The sequence below is a fragment of the Gorilla gorilla genome, chromosome 7 (assembly GCF_029281585.2).
Source record: "Gorilla gorilla gorilla isolate KB3781 chromosome 7, NHGRI_mGorGor1-v2.1_pri, whole genome shotgun sequence".
In the NCBI taxonomy this organism is placed as follows: Eukaryota; Metazoa; Chordata; class Mammalia; order Primates; family Hominidae; genus Gorilla; species Gorilla gorilla.
Window position 1 is genome coordinate 98,670,972 of NC_073231.2, and position 22,109 is coordinate 98,693,080.

Genomic DNA, 22,109 nt, shown 5'->3' on the forward strand with positions numbered 1-22,109 from the left:
CTCTTACCTTTATTTTAATATAATTCAATTTTAATAAGCACCTATCAGTAATTAACACCTAACAAATAGAATGTACAAATAGTAACTTTCCATTGTGTCGAGGCATTGGATATTTTACTGATATATAAACACAGTTTTATATATAAACATATATAGTGTGCATATATATGTATTATATACACATATATGTATACACTATATGTGTAAAGAGAGTTATCTATATGAATAATCCAGGTTTGGGTTTCTTTCCCTGTAAATATGTGTGTATATGTATACACATAGATATGTATATATACACACACGTATGTATTATATACATATATACACAAATATATGTATGTATATATAACTCTAGATATACATATATATGCACACACAGACACATATATATATGTTCATAGTTGAGAGAAAACATTCTGCTTAATGCTAAAAAATAGCTGAAATATAAGCTAACCAATAATGCCTAATAGTATATTTTAGAACACCATCTTATAATGTGAGTCTACCATCAGTTCTCCACTATTCATTTGTCAAGACTCTAATGCATTTTTGGTGGAAATATAAATATTCCAGTGAAGGCTGTTCACATGCCTATTCTATTTAATCTCACTTTAATTCATGTTACTTTCCACCAACTATTTGAATGGCTATTATTTAGGAGAAGATAATTAAGATAGCTTAAATTTTGAGGCCCACTCCTGGCTCTATCAATTAGCATATCTGTGACCAGGAAAGAAATTGAATACTCCAGGTCTGGGTTTCTTTCCCTGTAAATAAAGGACCCCCCAAAAAAATCTACCTGGGGGTGGGGGTGTGTATCGTGAAAAATGCATGAGAACTAAAGCAACTGCCACAGCCTGTAGAACAAGGTTGTGCCCAGTAAATCTTAATTTTCTTCCTCTGTTTCTTAAATCACAAATCCCATCAAGGGGAATTGGTTTACAGTAAGCAGTGTCAATGTAATTAGAATTAACGCTCTCACAATAACTTTGGTAATAATAATAATAGCAATTACCATTTGTGTAACCCTATACAATGTACTTAATGATAGCATTTAATCCTCATAAAAATTTCTGTTGTCTTCATCTTACCATTGAAAAAATATTGAAGCCCAGAGAGCCTATGGTGACCTTCCTAGGATTATACAGGCAGGGAATAGCAAAATTTGAAATCAAACCCCAGTTTTCTGACTTCGAGTGTGGCACTATTGGAATCTAGTCCCTTAAGTGAGGCTTATCTTGATCAGATGCCTCAAAATCTCATACTGGGAGAAATCATTGTCTTAAGAGTCATAGCTCTACCAGGCAAAAATAAAATATGCATTATAAAATAACAATGCATTATGATAATATAGAAAGTGAGAAATATTTGAGATATGATAGAGAACCTTAGGGCTGACCCCTGACTTCTTAGTTGGACTTATTCTGCTTTCCCACAGCAATATGGCTAAGTGTTTTCCCATTACGGACAAGCTATGCTCACCCACCTGTACACTCGGCCTTGGGAAAGGACATTTCATTCAGTTAATTAACCTTCCAGCCAGACACAGATTCAGAGAAGAGACTTGGGAGAATGCAATCACAATTTGCCAACTATTAACTTACTTCTTGTGTACAATGAGGAGACTAGATCGTGCTATGAAGCACAAATATTCAAGAACAAATTCAATGGGAAATGTTCAATCTGAGGTGTATTTTGAGTTGGTTGCCATTATGTTTTAAAGAATGAAGAAACAAACACATAGTTATGCAACCTTAAAATCACTGATTCCTTCTTTTTTGTTTGTTGCTCTGGATTTTTATCTGATAGGCTGGTTTCATCTCTACTGGTCCTCGACTCAAATTTTTCAATGTGACAATATTTTATGTATTGATTAGAACAGTGTGATATTACTGGGGATGGAGGAAGGTTAGATAAAAATGACATAAGATGTTTCTCTCATTTTTGGGATATCAAAATTATCTGAGAAATAATGGCCTCAGTGGAGAGTAGAGGGAAATGATACAATCTGTACCTGTTAGGACTGGCTAATTTTCTTGAAATTTCCTAGTTGTATATGTATAGATATGAATGTTAAAGAAACACCCATCGTTCAGCTATCACTATAGGATAAAATACTTATGCACTAGGCTTCAAACAGCAAAGTATAAACATAAATAGTGAGATATCTCTCCTTGCTTAATTTAATAAGGTCAAAATCCTTTTATGTTTTCAAGCGTCATTATTCATCAGTGCTTGTTTATATGGAGAAGATAGACACAGAAGACTTTGCAGAAGTCATTACATTTTTTGGTAACTATAAAGCTTTTTCCAGAGATGCTTCCCTCTTCTACTTCCCATGTCAAGCTACACCAACTGCTACACCTACTGGCAGTGGTGAAATTGCAGGAGTAGCCTCCTGTCTTCCTTGTCAGTGCTTTAAGGAAATAAACTAGGTTAGAAAAGGTCTGGCAATGCTCTTGTTTGTTTGAACAGAAAAGTAATCTACATATCACTGTCATCCGGTTCCTCTGAAGATGTCATGAGGCAGGTCATTTCTCTCTACTGAAGTGCTTTTTCTTTTATTACCAGCCCTATAACAAGATTATTGAAATGATTCAACAACAGTCATGCCATAGTCATAGATACTTGTTGAAAGTAAATAATAAAAGCATTTTATCTGAATGGCTGTCATTTTCCTGTTGAGGGATACATTTGTTACATAAGTACATTTGTATGCTGGTCTGCCTTATGTGAACTGTTCTAATTTGGTTATCCTGATAGGTGCCATTGTTGCTTCATTCTAACAATATTAGCAGAAGAAGGAGGTCAGTCATTTTCAAACTGTAATTTGCAGTCACTCCAGTCAAAGAGGTTGCAACAAGATAGAAACTAGTGAGAATGAATTTTAAGGAAACTACTGGAGAATGTTTGAGCACCACAACATAATTTGGCATTTGAGTTCACATTAAGCAAAATTCAATTTGAAAAAAGAAAACAAGGTCACCGCATTTAGATTTAAAAGTTAGGTTTTTTAAAAAAAAGGTGTAGGCTACTCAAAGCTACAGGGTTAATTGCTTTTATACATAATGGGTCTACACTGTATAAAGGCTGGGTCACTTTTAAGTAAAATCATATTTTTAACTTTATTTTTAATTTTTAAATGTCATTTTTATTACTTATAATCTTAAGCAACAGAGATTCAAGGATTGCTGATTACTTCATTATTTTGTATTTTATTCCCAGCAAGAAACCAAAGATTTTACTGGATATTTAATAAAAGTATCTTTATCCTTCTAATTCAAGAAAATATATATTCTTTCTTTTTTTAGAGATGGCATCTAGCTCATTCTGTCTTCCACGCCACAGTGTGGTGGCTTTGATCAAGCTCACTGCAGCCTCAGACTCCTGGGATCAAGTGATCCTTCCACCTCAGCCTCCCAAGGTGGGACTATAGCTGTGTGCCACTGCTTCGGCTGATTTTTTAATTTTTGCAGAGACAGCATCTTACTATGTCGCCCAGGCTGGTCTTGAACTCCTGGCCTCAAGCGATCCTCCCACCTTGGCGTCCCAAAGTACTGTGATTACAGATGTGAGCCACCATGCCCGGCTTAAGTGAATAATATTATCTAAAAAAACTAACTTATATTGTCTTTCTAAATGCAGAGAAAGAACATTGTGCATATGTGGAATCAGTTCACCATATTGATTAAGCATTTGTTTATTCAATAAACTAATGTTTATTGAGTACATTTCATGTGTCAGGCATTTTGCTAGGCATTGAGAAAAGAGCATTGTCCTCATGAACCTTATAATCTATCCAGAAAGAGAGATATAAAATAAGCAATTACAATGAAGTTTACTTACAATGAAGTGTACTAAGTGTTAATGAGACATACAAGGTTCTCTGAGATTGAGTGGCTAAAGGTGCAGCAACCAGAAAGCCTCCCGGAAGAAAAAAATTTTAATTCCTAACCACAGGATGAGTGCATGTCAGTCCAGTGAAAAGACAGAGGAAGATTGTGTCAGAATAAAGAAACAGCATCTGCCCAAATCCACCCTCCAGAGAGGGTGGAAATTTCAAGGAAAAAAAAGTTTTATCTAGTAAGAGTATAGAGTACAAAGTGAGGAGATGTCAGAGATGAGGGTTAGATTTTTAAAAGTTAGGTATTTATCCATTTAGAAATTAGAAGCCATTGACCCCATTGAATGGGTTTAAATAGAGTAATACAAACTGTGACTACTGGAAAGTCATTCTGACTACAGTGGAAACAGTATTTTTGAAAAGAGTGTGACCGGATGCTTGGGAATCAGAAGTCTATCGCAATGGTTCAGTTAAGAACACATGATGGCCTGGGCTAGGGAGTTGGCAGTGGGCATGGTTTAGGGTATAGGGTAGATGAGACTCTGTGAATGAATATAACACATGATGAAGAAGGGGGAATAAAGATCATGATTGTTGGGGGCAACTTGGTGCATGGTGATGCCCTTTACTGGGATAGGAAACATTGGAAGACAATCAAGATTGATGGAAATTCTGAAATAATAAGAGCATGACAGGAAATTAATACTATTACTTAGCTATATTGTTCTATATAAATATGTATTTTATATAAAAATATATAAAGATACTTGACTTTTCAGAAAACTAGACTACATAACTTGTTAATTACACTATTTTAAGGAAATAATAAACCTGGAATTATTAGTATACTTTCTCAAGATGGAAATATAAAGCGCTGAACAATGACGTGGCCTTCTCAGAACAACATAATGAATCAAAGGGCTGGTCACAGCAGAAGTTGACATCATTTTATTTTCCTTACACAGAATAAAACTTTCAAGCTGAAAATGCCATGTAGACCTAACTTGTGTCTCCAAAATACACCTTCTCTTCACAGTACTGAACATTTATGTGCTCAGCACTGCCTATGAACCCTAATAAGAAAATACGTATAAACACATTGTCCCTGACTTAAATGTGTTGTAATTAATCAGCAAGTCACTCATTCCTTAGTTAGCGCATTAAATACTTTCAATAATAAATATTTTGAACACTCACTGTTGGTCAAGTCTTGAGTCTGACATCAGCATGGGTTTACAGAATGCAAAATATATAGTCCCTGCTTTTGAGGAGCTCATTATCTTGAAAACACAAAGAATCCTGATCTATGTTGAATGCAGTGTCAGTGACTAAAGATAAAGAGGCACAGAGGAGGGTGCCTAGACCAGCTGGGAGAAGGGCTCGGGGTCGGCGTGGTGTGGGGGGAAAGATGATGCTTGAATATTCTAATCACACTGTAAAGATAAATAGCGCTTAACCAGGAGAAGGCTGAGGAAGGGGTGTTAAGAGCTAAGTAGCACATGGATAGGGAAGAAGCTACAAAATCACCTTTGGTATCTGGGGAAGTGCAAGAAATTAAAGAACCAAGAAAGTAGGTAGAGACTCTGAAGCGTTCTTTGTTTGTTTGTTTTGGTCAGGGAAAAGAAATTGATTTTGTCCTGATGACCCTGGGGACCAACTGAAATGATGTGACATGTCTAGATTTTCTAAATTGGAATATCTCCCTCAGTGCTGTGGTTCTTAAACTTGAATCTGTGTAGCAGAGGGAAGACTAGTTCAAAGGCCATTTCAGGTGGTGATTGTAAAGGTGAACAGATAGGGACAGATTTGGGAAATATGTAGGTGTTTAAATCAGCTCTCTTTGGCAACTGACCAAGGATGGAGGGTAGGGAAAGGGAGAACTCACAGTACCATGCACCCAGGGAGGGTCTTCTTCCATAATCATCAGGGTTTTCCAGGTGTCCAATGCTGCCAGCTTTGTTGTTGTATCGACTCTTTAAGTCCTCAAATCTAACACATCACAAAGTTTATCTACTTTAAGATACCTCTTAAGTCCCTTCCTTGTTTATCCAGCTACCACCTTCTCTTGGCAGGATTTCTACAACAATCCCTTTCTTGGCTTTCCTGCTTTCCTTGATTTGGTAGGTTAATTTCTTTAATTATTCTCTTTTTAGAGTAAAATATACTTTATTCTATCCTAAGTATGTAACTAACTTATCCTAGGAAAATTTGAAGAAGGAAGAAAACATTTTCTTGTTAACTATTTTTTTAAACTCCTGCAGTTACAAAAAATATGCCCCTTTACTTTTGTTATTTAAGTGTATTTAAATGATTTTACGGATGTATTTAATACTCATGAATATACCATAGGATTAAACATATTTCCAAAAAATCATATGTGTTATAATTTTACTTAATTTTCAAATGTATAGTTCCTGATGATATTTCCAATCTCCCAATGGAAAATCATTTTAAACATCATTAGATACATTTTGAGTCCAAAAGTTGATCAAGCATAATCAGAGATTGTATTTAAGATTTTCCTTGTTAAAAGGAAAAATGTAATTCTTGACTAAGAAATGAAATAAACCTTTCTTGTAATTTCAATTATAGAGAAATTCCATTTCTAAATGTCATGTTCTGAACTTGATTATTACGACTGAAGTTGATAGAACTGCAGGCCCATTGCCATTATACCAAAGGCAAATTAACTCTCCAGAAAGTAACTTTTAATCATTCTTTTTCAGTATTTTATTCTAAGTATTTTATTCATAAGCTGGAACAAAATTTGAAGCATACATGCGAACAAATTGTTCTAAATTACGGGCTTATTTTTTTAGTTTCCAATCTCACCTTTAAAGTGTGTTTTTAAGCCTGGGTTTGCAAGGCTGTGAAATTTATCCAGTCTTATAAATCAAGCATTTTACACAAGGTAAAGTTGACTAGAGTATAATATTTGCCTCTACAAACAAATGGAATCGTTGAAAAGATTAAATTGTTTTTGTGAGTATATATACACACATATATAGTACCATAAAAATATGATTAATAAATGAGATATTTCACAATTCATGTATAAAACAATGTTGCCTAGAAATACTGTCAAATTTAATTTTTCATACAATGATTTTAAAAGCACATGGAAATAGAAATATTTTCCTCTCCTGCACTGTACTGTACATAAGCATCCATCAGCTGGCTACTTTCAATGAAGAAAGAAGCTGAGTTGACAATACTTAATGGAAAACATGAAGGGTAAATCTTAATGGAAAGAGAACTTCATCTGACCAGGAGTCTTTTATCCCAGTGGCGCAGTTGTTACTTTGACATTGACATTTACATGAGTTATAAACTGAAAAAGAATTTCCATAAAAACAGCTAGTTGGCTTTGTTAAGTAAAACAGGTCCTTTTACCTTCACAGTCTAATAAAGAAGTACAATGAAAGAACAGTGAATGAGAAAGAATAAAACCTGGCTTCCAACCTATATTCTCTTAAATGTATATATTTCATGTAACTAGGAGGTTGATCATATCATTTCCTAGGTATTACTCAGTGGTGCTAGAGCATTTTTTTGCTTTACATTTGAAACTTTTGTTTGTTTAACATTTTACAAACCATGATGTTTTTACTTATAGACAAAGGTGACTTGACTCAACTTAGAAGTTCTGGTTTCCATCTTTCCTACAAGAAAAACGTGTGCTAAAGCTCTCTGGGAAATCCTAAGTCTGAGTTTGAGAACAAGAGGCAGTAACGTAACAAACACCTACGGAACACAGAAGCTTTGATGGAGTATTTTACTAGCTACTAGGCTTTGATGGAGTATTTACTAGGTGTCTATGAAACCAATAGAAGATGCAACTCTTGCACTTCAGGAAGCTTGTACAGTTTTTCACGGGAAGAATAAATCATGGCAATGAACATATCTTGTTGTCCATCAAGAAATTAAACATGTCTGCAGTTAAATTAAAGAAGGCTTTATCATTTATTGTGTTCTTCCATTAATCTTTTTTATGTCATGCTAATTATCAATTTGTACTCATTTGTTCAATTGTGAACGTTAATGTTTGTCATATATACATTACATTATAGTCTGAAATACTGCATTAGTAAACTAGAAACCAGAACTAGTTTCAACCAATGCTTATTCATCCTATTATAAGGAAAAAACTACACAAAATAAATCACTTCATTTTACCTTCATCACTCCATGAGATAGATATTATTCCCATCATTTTAAATAAGAAAGTTAAGGTTCAGACAGATTAATTAAATTGTCATTCTCACGTATCATCTGGGTAAATTTTACTCTAATTTGTTTTTTTCCTGTTGTATCTGATGAAAGTAAGCTCTACTTTCATACAGGAAGGAAAAACAAAACAACCTTATAATTAATTTCTAATACTATTAAGGCACTTAGGAAAATGATCTGTCAGAATAATCTTAGTTTGGGGATCAATAATAGGAGTGGAAATTAAATTAATGCAATGGTGAGATGCATTCTTAATCTCAAAAGGATATCCATTGGTAATTCCAGTTAAAGATTTTTGCTAAAAATCTGTGTACATTTTAGGTCTGCTGAACTTCTATTCATCCTTCAAAGACCAGCTCAAAGGTGACCTCCTCAGGCAGAGTTAATCATTGCTATCATTGTGCACTTAACCTCTGCTTCTACATATCACAAAGCATTATAATTATTTGTTCACCTCTCTGTATCCCCTATGATATTTTTAGCTTCATGGAATTTGTGTTTTCCTTTTGCCCCAAGATTGGAACAGAGTGCGATTTTAATAAAGCTGTGTGCATTGCACAAGTTGATGAATGATTTTATACATTAATAATCTGGACTTTTAACATTTTCAAGTCATCAGAAAATATTCTGAATACATTTTTTAAAGCTCCCTTTCTCTTTGGTTGGTGGGTTATTTTGTCCTAACAGATCTTAGAATTTTTTGGAAGCTTTGTAAAAATATCTCTATTCTTTATTTAATGACATAATATTTCAAAATTTCACTGACATTCTATTCAAATTTACAATACATCGTTGAAGTAATTTCTCCAAAATTCATATACTTTTATTTTCATGTCATGTATCCATGAACAACACTAATAGACATTTTTTTCTTTGTAGTTCTAAGACAAAATTGATAATAGACATGAAAAAATGTGATGAATTAGTATCTGTGTAGTTTCCCCCATCCGTTCCAAAAAATGGAGGAGAAAACAAGGTCCATTATGAATTGCCTATATCATTTATTTTTTTAAAAAATTATTGTGAAAATTGCTTTAAAGAGCAAACATATAGGGAGAAAAAAGGAAATGTGTGGAAAAATAAGAGCCTCAGTCTACAGCAGTATTCTCCAACAAACCCTGTTTTCTTTATTTCCATATTAAACAAAAGAGCTAGTCATATGTAACTTAATAAAGTGAACACAAGGGAGATGTACCTCCAAATTAGAGCCAGACGGTGAATAACATAGCAGGAATGTACTTAAAACCCGGTACCAGCTCGTGACAAGGTCTGTTCTCTGTCTTAGCCCTCGATTTTTGGAAAAGCTTCAGGAGCTATGAGAAAAACTTTCAACCTGAGAAACACTCCAGGGTTGGGAAAGGCTCCTGTTTTAATTCAGCCCAGATGTGATTCTTAATGAAAGCGTTATGGTTTTGCAGCTGCAGTAGATGGTACAAGCATTTTAAAAAGAATAAATTATTTAAAAAGATTTTCTTTTTCCCTCTTACAATTATGCTTGACCTGTATTGGGGTAAAATCTTAAGATAGATTATAAAACAATTTATGGTTCCTTGCTTTTTACCATCTGAATACTGTACTAACCTAAATGCAAAGAAAATATATTCAAAAACACACTATGGATGTGCTATATAAATATGTTTATCATCTTGACAAAGAATGCCTGATCCAAAAATTCTCCAAAAGCCAAGTTTCAAGCACATACAGTATGGACATATTAAGCCAACAGAATACCAATTCTCCTGATATAGGCTAAGTTATTTAGATGGACATTTCTTGCTTACTTATAGTTGCATTTTATTACAATCCCTGGCAGGCATGCATATATATATGTAAATATACATTTTCTAACTTAAAATTTTTAAAGAGTAAACATAAAATCAATGTCATTTTCAAAAGGCAACAATAAAAACATAATAGTAGGAGGAAAAAATTCCAATGGAATAATCTGATCTGCTCCTTCAATATTTCAGAACATAATATGCTACATAGCACTTAAATGTCAACCTGACTTTATTTCAACATAATAGGGCATACTTCACCCTATATGATTTCTGTTTTCATCAATAAAGTAGAAAAGTGAATGGACAATGTTTGGGGGGTGGGTAGAAATGAGAAGTTTGATTATTTTGAAGCATTCTTTGCTTGCCTTGTTTATTGTTTTGGAAATGCTCTAGATTGGGAAGCATCCAGTGGGGATTCTGGGAAGAGCAGTTTACATATTTACTGAAACATTTGCTAACCATATAACATTCCAGCTAAAGAAAAACTTCCATTAAGCCCAAAAAATAGTTTTAAGCTATTATAGGAAGTTATTTTCTAAGAGTAACAACAACAAAATAAAAGAAAACAGAGGGAGGAACCAAATGATTGCAAGGTATTAAATGATTCTGCTTGAGAGCAGAAACTGCAGGTTATTATTTGCTGATGGATTATTCAGAATGAATTTCAACATTCTTGTTACAAATTTGTTTTTTAACACTTTAATTATGAAGGAACCATTCTGAAACACAATATGAGCAGAAGATGCTATAAGTTTAAGTAAAACGCCATTACATCCTCATTTTACAAAATTCACAATCACATTGAAATTAAACAGCATTTCTCTTTTGTAGAAAGAAATGCTTATTGCAGAAATGGAATGCATGTGGATCCAGTGACATTTTAATCATTTTATTTTATACAGTATTTAGAAATAGTGGAAATGGAACGCAGAAAGCTTTGCAATTGAATGCATATATACATATAGCACTACGTATATAGCATATTCTTACATGCCATAAAAATGGAGACTTCTCTACTGCTGCTTAGTGAAAAAAGATACTCATTCAAGATTGGTGAGTAGGTAACAGATGTTGGTACCTGAGTACACTAGTACTCAGCTAAGCTCTGTGTGCTCAGCTGGTTTTACTTCTTCTACCCTCATGCCCCCAATTTACTAATGAACATCTCTGTTTGTAATTTATCTGGACACATTTATTCTAGAACAGCCAGCCAATCAGCCCAATGACCATAATTTAAACAAATAATCTACAAATCATTTTTGCAAGCTATGCCTATTAAGTTGTGATGTGTTGATAAATGTAACAGAAAATATAATGGCATGTGAAGGGCCCTGATACACATGCATTCTGATTAATACAAAATCAACTGATTAAATGCAAGTTTTTTGAGAATCTGTAACAAGCTAATGTAAATAATAAAATCTCTGAAGTTGAAAATTTCATTCTTACTTTCAGCCAATGGAGATGGGCTATAATAAAACTTTGACCCTAGAAGACCGATTTTTGTTACTTTTAGAAGTTTCCACTGAATTCGAAAATGATCCATTCAATTTTCCCGTCTATATGGTTGTGTTGGCATACCTTCAACACCTCGCAAGATTTCTGAAATCATTATTTTAAGCAAAACTAAAGGACTTATATGTACAACTTTAAAGCAAAAAGACAAAGTGCTTTTAATTTGAGGTTAAAATGTATTGGTGACAAACCTGTAGTGTTTACAGTGTCAATCATCAATAAATGCTTAGCAACATAGGTACTCTATCAATTTCATTTTACAGGTGATCATTCGTTTAGTTCTCTTGACCACAATTTTTTTTTGAAATGACAATTTTGAGTATTTAATACAAACATGATCAAATATATGCCTTCATAAAAATTAGTCTTATGTAGTCAAGCAACTATTAGCAAACAATAAGATCCTACAGAAGATCCTTTAGTGTTTGTCCCTAAGACATTTGTATACAGCTCATAAAACAGGCAAGTTGCAAGAGTATCCCCTCTATGATCACAAGTTTACTTATTTCATATGTAAACATGTCTGCTATAATGCATGGTAATTCTCAAGACTAGAACATCATACTACAGAGGTCTGCATGTCAAAAGAAATGCCAATTGTGTGAGTTAATTTTATTTTTAGACAAGTTAGAAAATATTGGGCCAGGATTTTATTTTGCTCAAGAGTGAAAGGTTATTTTTGCTTTCATTCTAGGAAAGGACTCCAGCTTATGAAAGAAAACGCAAAGAAAGAAGAGACCATTCCACTGAGTGAGTTTGGGGAACATAAACTTCTGTAACGTTTATTTTAATTAGGCCTATATCTCTAAGTATTATATCACCCAAATGATAACATGTTTTAAAATTCCGTGTGCTTCAGGGAGACGAATATTGAGATAATCAATCTCTTGGCACTCTTGCAAAAGCAATAATAGTAAAATTAATAACAAACTATATCATAGTATGTTATTAAATATTCTAAAACAAATATAGAACAAATTATCCATTTTACCTAGTCTGCATCTATAGAGAATGTGCGTTTAGGCAATGTATACTACCAGGATCTATCAATCATCAAAACGTGCTTAACAATACAGATACTCTACATTAATCTTACTGGACAGGTGATCCGTTCATTAGTTCCCCTTACCATAGTTTTTTTTTAAAGCAACTTTTAATATTTAACGCATATATAATCGAATACATGTCATCATATCAATTAGCCTTTGGTAGTCAAGTAACTATTAAGAGATAGAAAATCATAATACATTTTTTATTTTAAAAAGAAAAAAAATTTTCATCCTTGGGGATAACAAAAAACCATGCCTAGGATTCTTTTTTTGTTTGTTTGTTTTTTAACAAAAGAAGGCATAATTTCAAGCTGCTTTGCCTCTTTAATCCCTTTTGTATGGCTGGAAATTAGTGACGCATATGGTTCTGAAATTCAAATATAATGCAAAAGACTTTCTACATTTCAATCATTTGAATTCATATTTAATGTATTGAAAAATTAACATAAATGGAATATTTCCAAAAATGTACATATCATATGTGAAAATAGCAAGAAAAATTCAATCTTCTTGGCTTTGTCTTACATTACTAAAGCTGGTCCCAGAGCATTTTGACTATGGCAAGGCAACAGTATTTTTATCCATTTCAAAGAGTCATGAGGTCCATTCCCTTTGCTCTACATCTTTCCTGTGCCATTTTAATAGAAGACACCCTCATTTAGCAGCTACACCTCCACTGTGCAATACGCAGGGAAACATAATTAAATTTAATAGAAGCTGCCCCTGTTTTGAAGACACACTTGATTTAAAGCCACTCACAATTTAAAGCTGCAGGGAGATGTAATTAAATTTTATAGAAGCCATGGCTTTTAAATGAAGACACATGATCTATGTGCATGAGAGTGAAAATACACACACATGCAGTAAAAATGGGAAATTTAAAAAGTTATTCTTCTGTAATTATTTATATAATGATTCCAAATACAAGACATTATTGCTCAAATAATATGTTGTTTTTATTCATATAACAGGTGTAGCCATAAGAACATAGCAAGATAATCATTAATATACTATTACAAGAGTACTTTATTGACTAAATTGATAATATTAATCAATATACACTTTATTGTTATTGAAATATACCTATTCTTTATCTGGCTTTATATATTTATTACAAGACAAGAGTGGGGAAAATGTTTTGATAAATCATATATCTGTTGGTTTTTTAATGCCTGTGCACCAAAAGGACTTACTAAAATAATGTAATGTCATTATTAATAATCTAAGAATAAAATTTACATGTTTGTTTGTGTCTGTAATGCATTTGTTCCTTAAGTTGAAAAGCATTATATAGGCTCTTATTATATATGTTTATATAGTATTTATTAATGAATCTAAAAAATTCCAATTGAATATTCTGTTTATAAATTATCTGAGGGAATGAAGACAGAAATGTATCACAAACCATCTCCTACGCTTAAACTTTCTATTTAGTCTTCAGTGTTATTTACACTGTTAATATTAATTTATGGGTTCAAATTTGATTGGTTTTCAGCACTTACTAAAAGGGAAAAAAGATATAAATGAAGAATCTTGAAGTCATTAACTAAATGTCTTATGTGGGAAGAAAACAAAATTCCTTTGTAGATTAAATCTTTGAAGAAGACCCTGTGGAAACTCTTTAGATTAGCATTGTCCCTTTAATGTCTGTTTAATGCCTTGGAGAAGACTTCTTCTGTTTTGATCCCCCTTGAACTTTAGAGACTAGCTCAATGAACCAGGGAAGACAAAAAGTTTCAGAAAGAATGGTCTTTAAAGCAGAAAGCCTTCCTCCAGGCTATAAGCTTCATCCTCAATGTGAGAATAAGCCCAAGGAGAAAGAGAAAATCTCCTATCTTGCCACCATTAATTATCTACTTAGTAATCTATTCCTGCCATAAATGCAATGCTTTCCTCACTGGGTGTCTTTCCCATGCTTCAAGCCATGGATCATCAACCAAGCCATAACCCCCATCACTGCCTAAAAATCCCTCCTTTGTTGTTCAAGAATATTAAGCTAGGTAAACTGTGTAACCAGTTTTTAAAGCCAACAATTAGATCTTTGTTGTTTACCCTGAAACTCCTTAGAGGCTCATGTCATTTGTCTGAATTTAGAAGTGTGGGAATCTCTGTATTGGCCTAAATGTGTAGCATATTCTTTTTATTCACTGTTATTCAACAGTTAAAAATAATACCAATTCTTTATGTTACAATTGTTTTATTGGCTTAGCTTTTCCTTCTGGTTTTTAAATTTTTTTTACTCTCTATCCCTTGTAGAATCATTCTAAGTTATATTCTATAATACTACTTCTTATATTTCAAGTTACAGAGAATATTCAGAAAACAACTGATTAAAACAAATAATATAAATTAAACTTCAAATACTTTTTTTCTTTGTTGAAAGTGGTCAGTGCAGTAATCAAATTGTCCAACTATATTACTAGTGACTTCATGCCAGCTTTCTCCACTGTGTGCTAGGTGTTTAACAAATGCAGGTATCATAAAAATGTCAACAGTTGTTATCTAGACTTAATGGGATAATGGGTGCCATTAATGTTCTTATTGTATATTCTGTATTTTTAACTTTACACAATAATTGCATTATAGTTATTAGCAGAAAAAATATTTAAAGATAAATGCACATATTTAACATTTTATAACTGAAAGAAATATTAAATAACTTCATATAAATTAACTTTTTGATAAACTTTTTTTTGTATTGAAAGCTGTCACCTACCATAGTGTCTGGCTTATTGTATGTAAAGACTACTTAGATGATTAGTTTTTTTCTGCTGTCATTATTTCCCATATATAAATAAAGAGAAATTTATCAGACTAAACACCAGATAATCTTCCACAATATGTTTTTTTAAAGCACAAATTGCTTTTCTATTTAAATGCAAATTTTCCCACCTAATTGTGATTTGAAACTCTCATTTAGCCTTTATGAATTCTATTTATTAGTCATTGGATATCAAAATCATAAAGGAATTCATATTTGGGGGTCTCATATCTGAGTCAAGTTTTATCAACATTTTATGTGCTAAAATGCCTAGAGTTAAAGTTTCACTTAAAAGGAAAAAAAAGCAGAAAGCTTATCTTGATAATAAAATCATAATTCATGATTTGTTTAATTCAAGTCTCCTTATCTTTGGGTGTTAAACAGAATTGCTTTGTTTTTATTTGTGTTGTTTTTGCTAATTTAACTTTGATAAGTTTTTTTTAGTATAGTGTTTAAGACAAAGACTCTATTTACACTGCGCTAGCTTTAAGTCTCAGTTAATTCTCTCATTCGGTAAATTTTGATTGAGTGTCTAATTTGTGTTGAGCACTATTTGACCTTGGGATTCAACTCAGTTCCATTTCCTCACCTGTAAAAGAGACATGGAACATAAGCTGTGGGGTTACTGTGAGGATTAAGCCAGATGATCTAAAAAAAGAGTTTAGTACAGCATGTATCACACAATAAACATGGAATCTATTCTTGTAAAGCATCTAATTATATGGATATATTTATACACTTCTACACATAAATTTATGTCTATATTTTGTTATTGTTAATCACACAGCAGGACTGTTCATGGGCTTTTCACTTAAGCAGCACACGAAAGTAAACTGGACTTGATTTCTTCAAGGATAAATCTATGTTCTTTTTCACATTCTTGGACCAGCTTCTGTCGTTATTATTAAAACTCACAAGAATATTTATAAATTTAATTAGGCCAAGGACATATTTTATTCTCCCTCTATTTTCATCATCTAGCATGGCAGCTGCTACCCCATTGGTATTAAATAAAGTTCTACTGAATCAAAAGCTTAAATATCAGAAAAGATAATTAATTTGAGTCTCTTGTTTTCTGATGACAGAGGAAATTATATATCAAACTAATTTTCCTGAGAAAGAAAAATTATCCATAGAGTTATATTGATGGTAACTGAGCCTTATAAAGGAAAGATTAAAAATAAAACCAAGAATAACTAGGTTGATGTGTATACAATGTTGATGTATCCATGTTAATATAAGATTAATCTCATATTCAATTATATATTATAGCATCTAATCTTATATTAATTAATGTAATATTAAGCTATAGCTTGCTAAGAAATAAATTTTAAGAATAAAGAATCCCGAAAGCATCCAGGAAGGAAACAATAGCTCACAAGTAGAAGAGGAAAAATCATGTGGATCTCAAACTTCTCCAAGACATTTAACTTCAGGAGATAATTGAACAACTTCTTTAGAGTACTTAAAGGCAAAAGATATAACTAAAAAATTTTATACCTAGCCAAGTTGTCATGGGAGACAATCTCAAAGAAATAAATAGTTCACAAAGTTTATTAATCAAAGAGCTTTACTGAAAAAAATTACTCAGATATGTTACTCACCCAACCAAGGGATATATTAAAATACAGAATTCAAAAATAAGGATGATTTAATTTTTAAAGAAGATTAAAACTTTTAAAATATACTGTTATATCTAAATAATTTTTGAATAAATATGACTATGAAACATAAAGCAAATTCATGAACAAAAACTCTTGCTACAGAAGAGATATAATTTATAATAACATTCACCAATGATAAGATCAAAATTCCAGGTTACATACACAAGAATTGTAAATAAAGGTTGATGGAATTGCAAGTGGCATCTTATTTCTATTTTCCCCTTTCTTTTTTCTTTCCAAATTTTCTACATGTGATGTACTTTACCAATTTAAACAAAATATGTATAATAATTATAAATGAATATATGATCAACGTATCCCATAATTTTTGTAGTAAATGTTAATATCTTTTATTAGGAGGTTTCATGTAATGTACTATTTGAATGAATACAATGCAAATCACAGCAAAGGATATATTGCAGATTTATGCTTAAAAGTGGCATTGCTTCTCAGCTATACCTCAGACTAAAGTAGGAAATGAGATACTTTCTAGTCATGATGTTCTTGTCTACTCCTGTGTTTTCTGGTTTGTTCTCCATTTTCTAGTAAGAGTATTCCCATGGTTCTAGTCCTCTCCAGACACGAAGCTGCCTAACTTCTGCATGCTTCAACCTCTCACTTCCATTGGAAAGCATCATTCTTCTCCCATACATCGCATTATGAATAGATTGCTCAGTTCTACCTTACTAGCTACATTGCACAGTCTTGGAATTTTTCTTTGCATCCCTGGACATCAATTGATAGGACCCATTCCTCTTTCACTCCGCCCACCTTCTTTGTCTTTTATGATCCTTTCCTATGATTGACAAAGCTTTTGTGAATTTCTTATCATAGTTTCTTGTTGTGATCAAATTCATAGTCCTAATTATTATTTCTGTTGACCTAAGTTTTGACTCATAAGTTTGTACATAAGTCTTCTCTAAGTCTCTTATGATAACTGTTTAGTATAACATTTATTTATCCTTCACAGATCCCTACTTCTTTTTTATAATTACAATGAGGAATGATAATATTGCCTGTTCTTTTTAAAACAATTAAAATTTATCACCATTTTCCTTGGTGCAGAATAGAAAAATTTTGATAGAAATTTTTATAATAAATGCACCTTTATGAAGGATGACTTGTGAATTAAAAAATGGAAACATGAGATCAAATACAAAAAGATAAGTCAATGGAAAACCAAAGAATGTGTTCAAATTTCAGTTTTAAAAGGTGCTGACTTACTAACTTATAATATATTCTCTCTCAAATTCTCTTCAAAATACTATAAAGATATAATTTTTTAAATAATTAGCACTATTATCCCAAATTAAGACATGTGGACAGGCTTTGGCCAGAATCAAGAAAATATTTTCCCACAACTCATTAGCAAACACCAAATAACTTGATTAAAACCTGGTCAAAGAAATTTGAATAGACATTTCTCCAAAGAAGACATACAAATGGCCACAAGTTATATGAAAAGATATTCAACATCACTAATCATTAGAGAAATGCAGATCAAAACTACGATGAGATGTTATTTCACCCCTGCTAGGATGGCTTTATCAAAAAATCAAAAAATTAATTTTGGTGAGAAGGTGGAGAAAAGAGAACTCTTCTAACACTGTTGGTTGGAATGCAAATTGGTATGGCCATAACGGAAAGCAATATGGAGGTTTCTTGAAAAATTAAAAACAGAACTACCCTATAATCCAGAAATCCCACTTTTCTGGGTATATATCCAAAATAATTGAAATCAGGATCTCAGAGATGCCTGTTCTCCAATGTTTACTGCAACATTATTTACAATAGCTAAGACAGGAAGCAACCTAAATGGCCATCAGCGTATTAATGAGTAAAGGCAATGTGTTATATACATACAATAGAATTTTATTCAGCCTTAAAAGTAAAAGGAAATCATGCCATTCAGGGAAGCATGGATGAGCCTGGAGGACAACATGATAAACAAAATAAGCTAAACACAGAAGGACAGGTCTCACCAATGCAGGCTTCCGTAACAACTGTTTCAGTACTTACTGAGTGGTTAAGTTAAATATCAAAAGCTAAAAAAGCTAGTGCCCCCATACAAAGGCTGGAATGTAACAAAAGCCCACTGAGAGTTTTGCCTAGGCCTTTCCTGGGCCTTAAAGCATGACAAATTAACAAACAAATTCTTAACAGGACCCATTTAGGATTAAACAAGTTTTACTGGGGGTCTGAAGAAACTCCTCAAACCTCCATGATTTAGCAGGAGACAAGATAAGGGTAACCACCCCAGCACGTGGACCCATTCAGATTAAGTAAATTTACTGAAGCTCCAGAGGAAGGTCTTCAGGACTCAGAAATTATAGATTTTTAAAAAGTTAATCACTTATGTCTTTAGATGAATGTACATTTACATGCAGACATATAGCTTAGAAGGCATATAAGCTCTGGAAAACTTTGTAATTTTGAGTTGGTCTGGCAATAATTTCTAGGCCTTCTCCCTGTAACCAGTTGCAGAAATAAAAACTCTCTTCATCCCCAGTTCATCTGCATCTTGTTACTGGGCCACAAGAAATAGTAGCCCGGCCCTCAGTTTGGTCCAAGACCAATACTACCTGTATAATAAATCTAAGATAGTCAAACTCATAGAAGCAGAGAGTGGAATGGTGGTTGCCAGGGGTTGCAGGGAGGGGAAAACAGGGAGGTATTAGTTAGAAGGTAAAAAGCTTGGTGATACAAGGTAAAAAAGTCCTGGAAATCTACTGTATGGTAAAGTGCCTATAATTAACAACATTGTATTGTATACATAAACATTTGCTAAGAGAGTAGAGCTTATGTTGTATTCTTAGTACACAAGAATAATAATAATAAATAAAAAGGGTGAGACAAAATTTTTGGAGGTGATAGATAGGTTTACGGCAGAGGTTGTTGATGATTTCACAGATGTATCCTTATGTCCAAACTCTTCATGTTGTATACATTAAATATGTACAGCTTTTTGTTTATCAATCATACCTCAATATTTTTTTAAAAAGAATATTTCATCAAATATAAATATGAGGCAGCAGGATTTCAGACTACCTCATAATAGTCATCTCATACTTGACCTCATGAAAAAGGTGGAAATCAATGGCAGGGCATCTTAAGGTTTTCTTATCTGTGGGACTGTAGGAAGGAATTCTTGCCCTATCTACTTCCTCTATTCAAAAACCAGAGCATGTAACAGCCCAAAATGCGGTCACTGGTCCTTTTTCTTCACCACTGCTATTTTTTGTTGTTATGCATTGTGTTTTCTGTCCCTTTGATTTTCAACATCCCTTTAGACATGACATCTCTCAGAAAACAGCAGGACAATAATGGGAGTAGACTGGTGGAGGCAGCATTCAGGGAGAACGTGAAGATGGGCTAGAGAGTCTGTTATCAGAACGATGAAAGGCTCTGAGATGGGAATAAACATGGCATTTTTGCAGGAAGGCTTGTGTGGGTGGAGCATAGGGAATGACAGAGAAATGGAGGGAGGTGAGGCCAAAGATGTAGGCAGTATAAAGACTTTAAATTTTATTTCAGTTATCAAATGGTGCCAAAGGGGACATAAGCAGGGACTGATGTGAACTGCCATCTTGAGCTATGGTGCTTTTTTGGGGGGTGGGGGGATATGGCATCTCTAGTAGGAGGGGGAGTTAAGCTCTGTCAGAACAAGGGGTGGAGCTGGAGAAGCAGGCATTGTGTGAAGTTTAGAGTGTGTGGTTGAAGTGCTTGGGTAGGTGGAGAAAAAGTCACAATTAGGGTTTTCATATGACAACTAACCGGGGCACAACCTAAGCTAAGTCAGAAAGGACAGGTGTTAGAAAGGAAGAACTGAGGATCAACAAATGAGAACAATTTTCTTATTTTGTACTATAGGGTTTTTTAGGTGAACTCTGTTTTCCTTTCGTGTATCACTTGGCTTTTGTTGTAGGACAAATACTCCACAATATTATAGCTCAAAACACCAATCATTCATTTTTTCTCATGTCTGAAGATTGGCTGGGGCTACCTGGTGCTGGGCTTAACTTTATGTTACAGGTTGACTCTCCCATGGCCCCATGGGTTAATTGAGATATGGCCTCCATGTTGCTGTAGCAAAAAAACAAAGGGACAAGCAGATACCCGATGTCTTTTGGGGCTTAGACAGACCTGGCACTTGTCACTTCTGTCCACATACCAGTGGCCAGTGCAAATCACGTGGTCAAGTCCAACAGCAGTAGGATGGGGATGTATACCTCACACTCAAAGGAAAGAACTGCAAAGTCACCTGATGAAGGTTATGTTCGGGGCCAGCTTCATCGGTGTGTGACTTGTACAGTCACACAGGATCTTAGGCTTAAAGGGGTTCCATGCTTGGTTTAATGCTCTGCTGTTGTCGTCTTCAAATTTGTAAAAAAAAAAAATTTAACAAGAGGCTTTGCATTTTCAGTTTGTACTAGGTCTTGCCAATAACATAGATAGTCCTGGGGATAGATACAGAAATGAGTGGCAAACCCAAATCAGGAACCATAATAAAATCTAGCACTGGGAGACACATTCTGCAATATGCCTTTTAGGGCACAGCCTTATTCCATCATGATTACAGTAAAAAAGTGCAAAAATAGCAGAATAACAAGACTGAGCTGCTGACTAAGGGAGGAAATAACCAACTATTAGAGGAAATGAGTGACAAATGAAATATAGAAAAAGGTGAAGAAACAAATGTGGAAGTCTTTTGGAAGGAGAGTAGAAGTTTAAAAAGCCAGAAGAGAGGACTGAGAGGAAAAAGAGAAAACAGAAAAATTCTAGGCAAACCAAGTTATCCATAAGTTAACCATGACTTTTAGCTATCCAATTAACTGTGAGGCTTTCTTAATTTATTTTTTTTTTTGGCAAATTTAAAACAGTACTCTCCTGAATTTTATTTGTCTCAGATATATAGGATAATATTTTTAGATAAATGATTAAATCTGTTAAACAACTCTTTAAAGGCAATTAAGACAAAATGGTTATGAAACAAAGTTAGCTTTTAATTAGGAGAAAAATTAGTTCTTATTGATAATTTTTCCTGGCAAGGTTTCAAACACTATATTAGGTGATGTTCATATGCTTTGTGACAGGATTATGGCCTGCATCGTAAACCATCCTGAAATATATTATAATACTAAAATTATTGGCTACTTAGAACATCATATTCAAATTGCATTCAAATTTCACATCTGTCTGTGAATTAGCATGTCAAGTCTAAATGCTACTAAGTCACACACTCAATCACTCATTCACTCCCACAGT

At 33.4% G+C, this 22,109-nt stretch overlaps 1 long non-coding RNA gene across 1 annotated transcript in view; it reads left to right on the forward strand.

Annotated features, from left to right (window-relative positions):
* The window catches only part of LOC129524123 (uncharacterized), a 110,778-nt gene that overhangs the window by 39,782 nt on the left and 48,887 nt on the right, over positions 1 to 22,109 (forward strand). The window contains exon 2 of the long non-coding RNA XR_008667794.2: positions 12,065 to 12,120. This is a non-coding gene — a long non-coding RNA (uncharacterized lncRNA). The remainder of the gene's footprint in view (positions 1 to 12,064; positions 12,121 to 22,109) is intronic.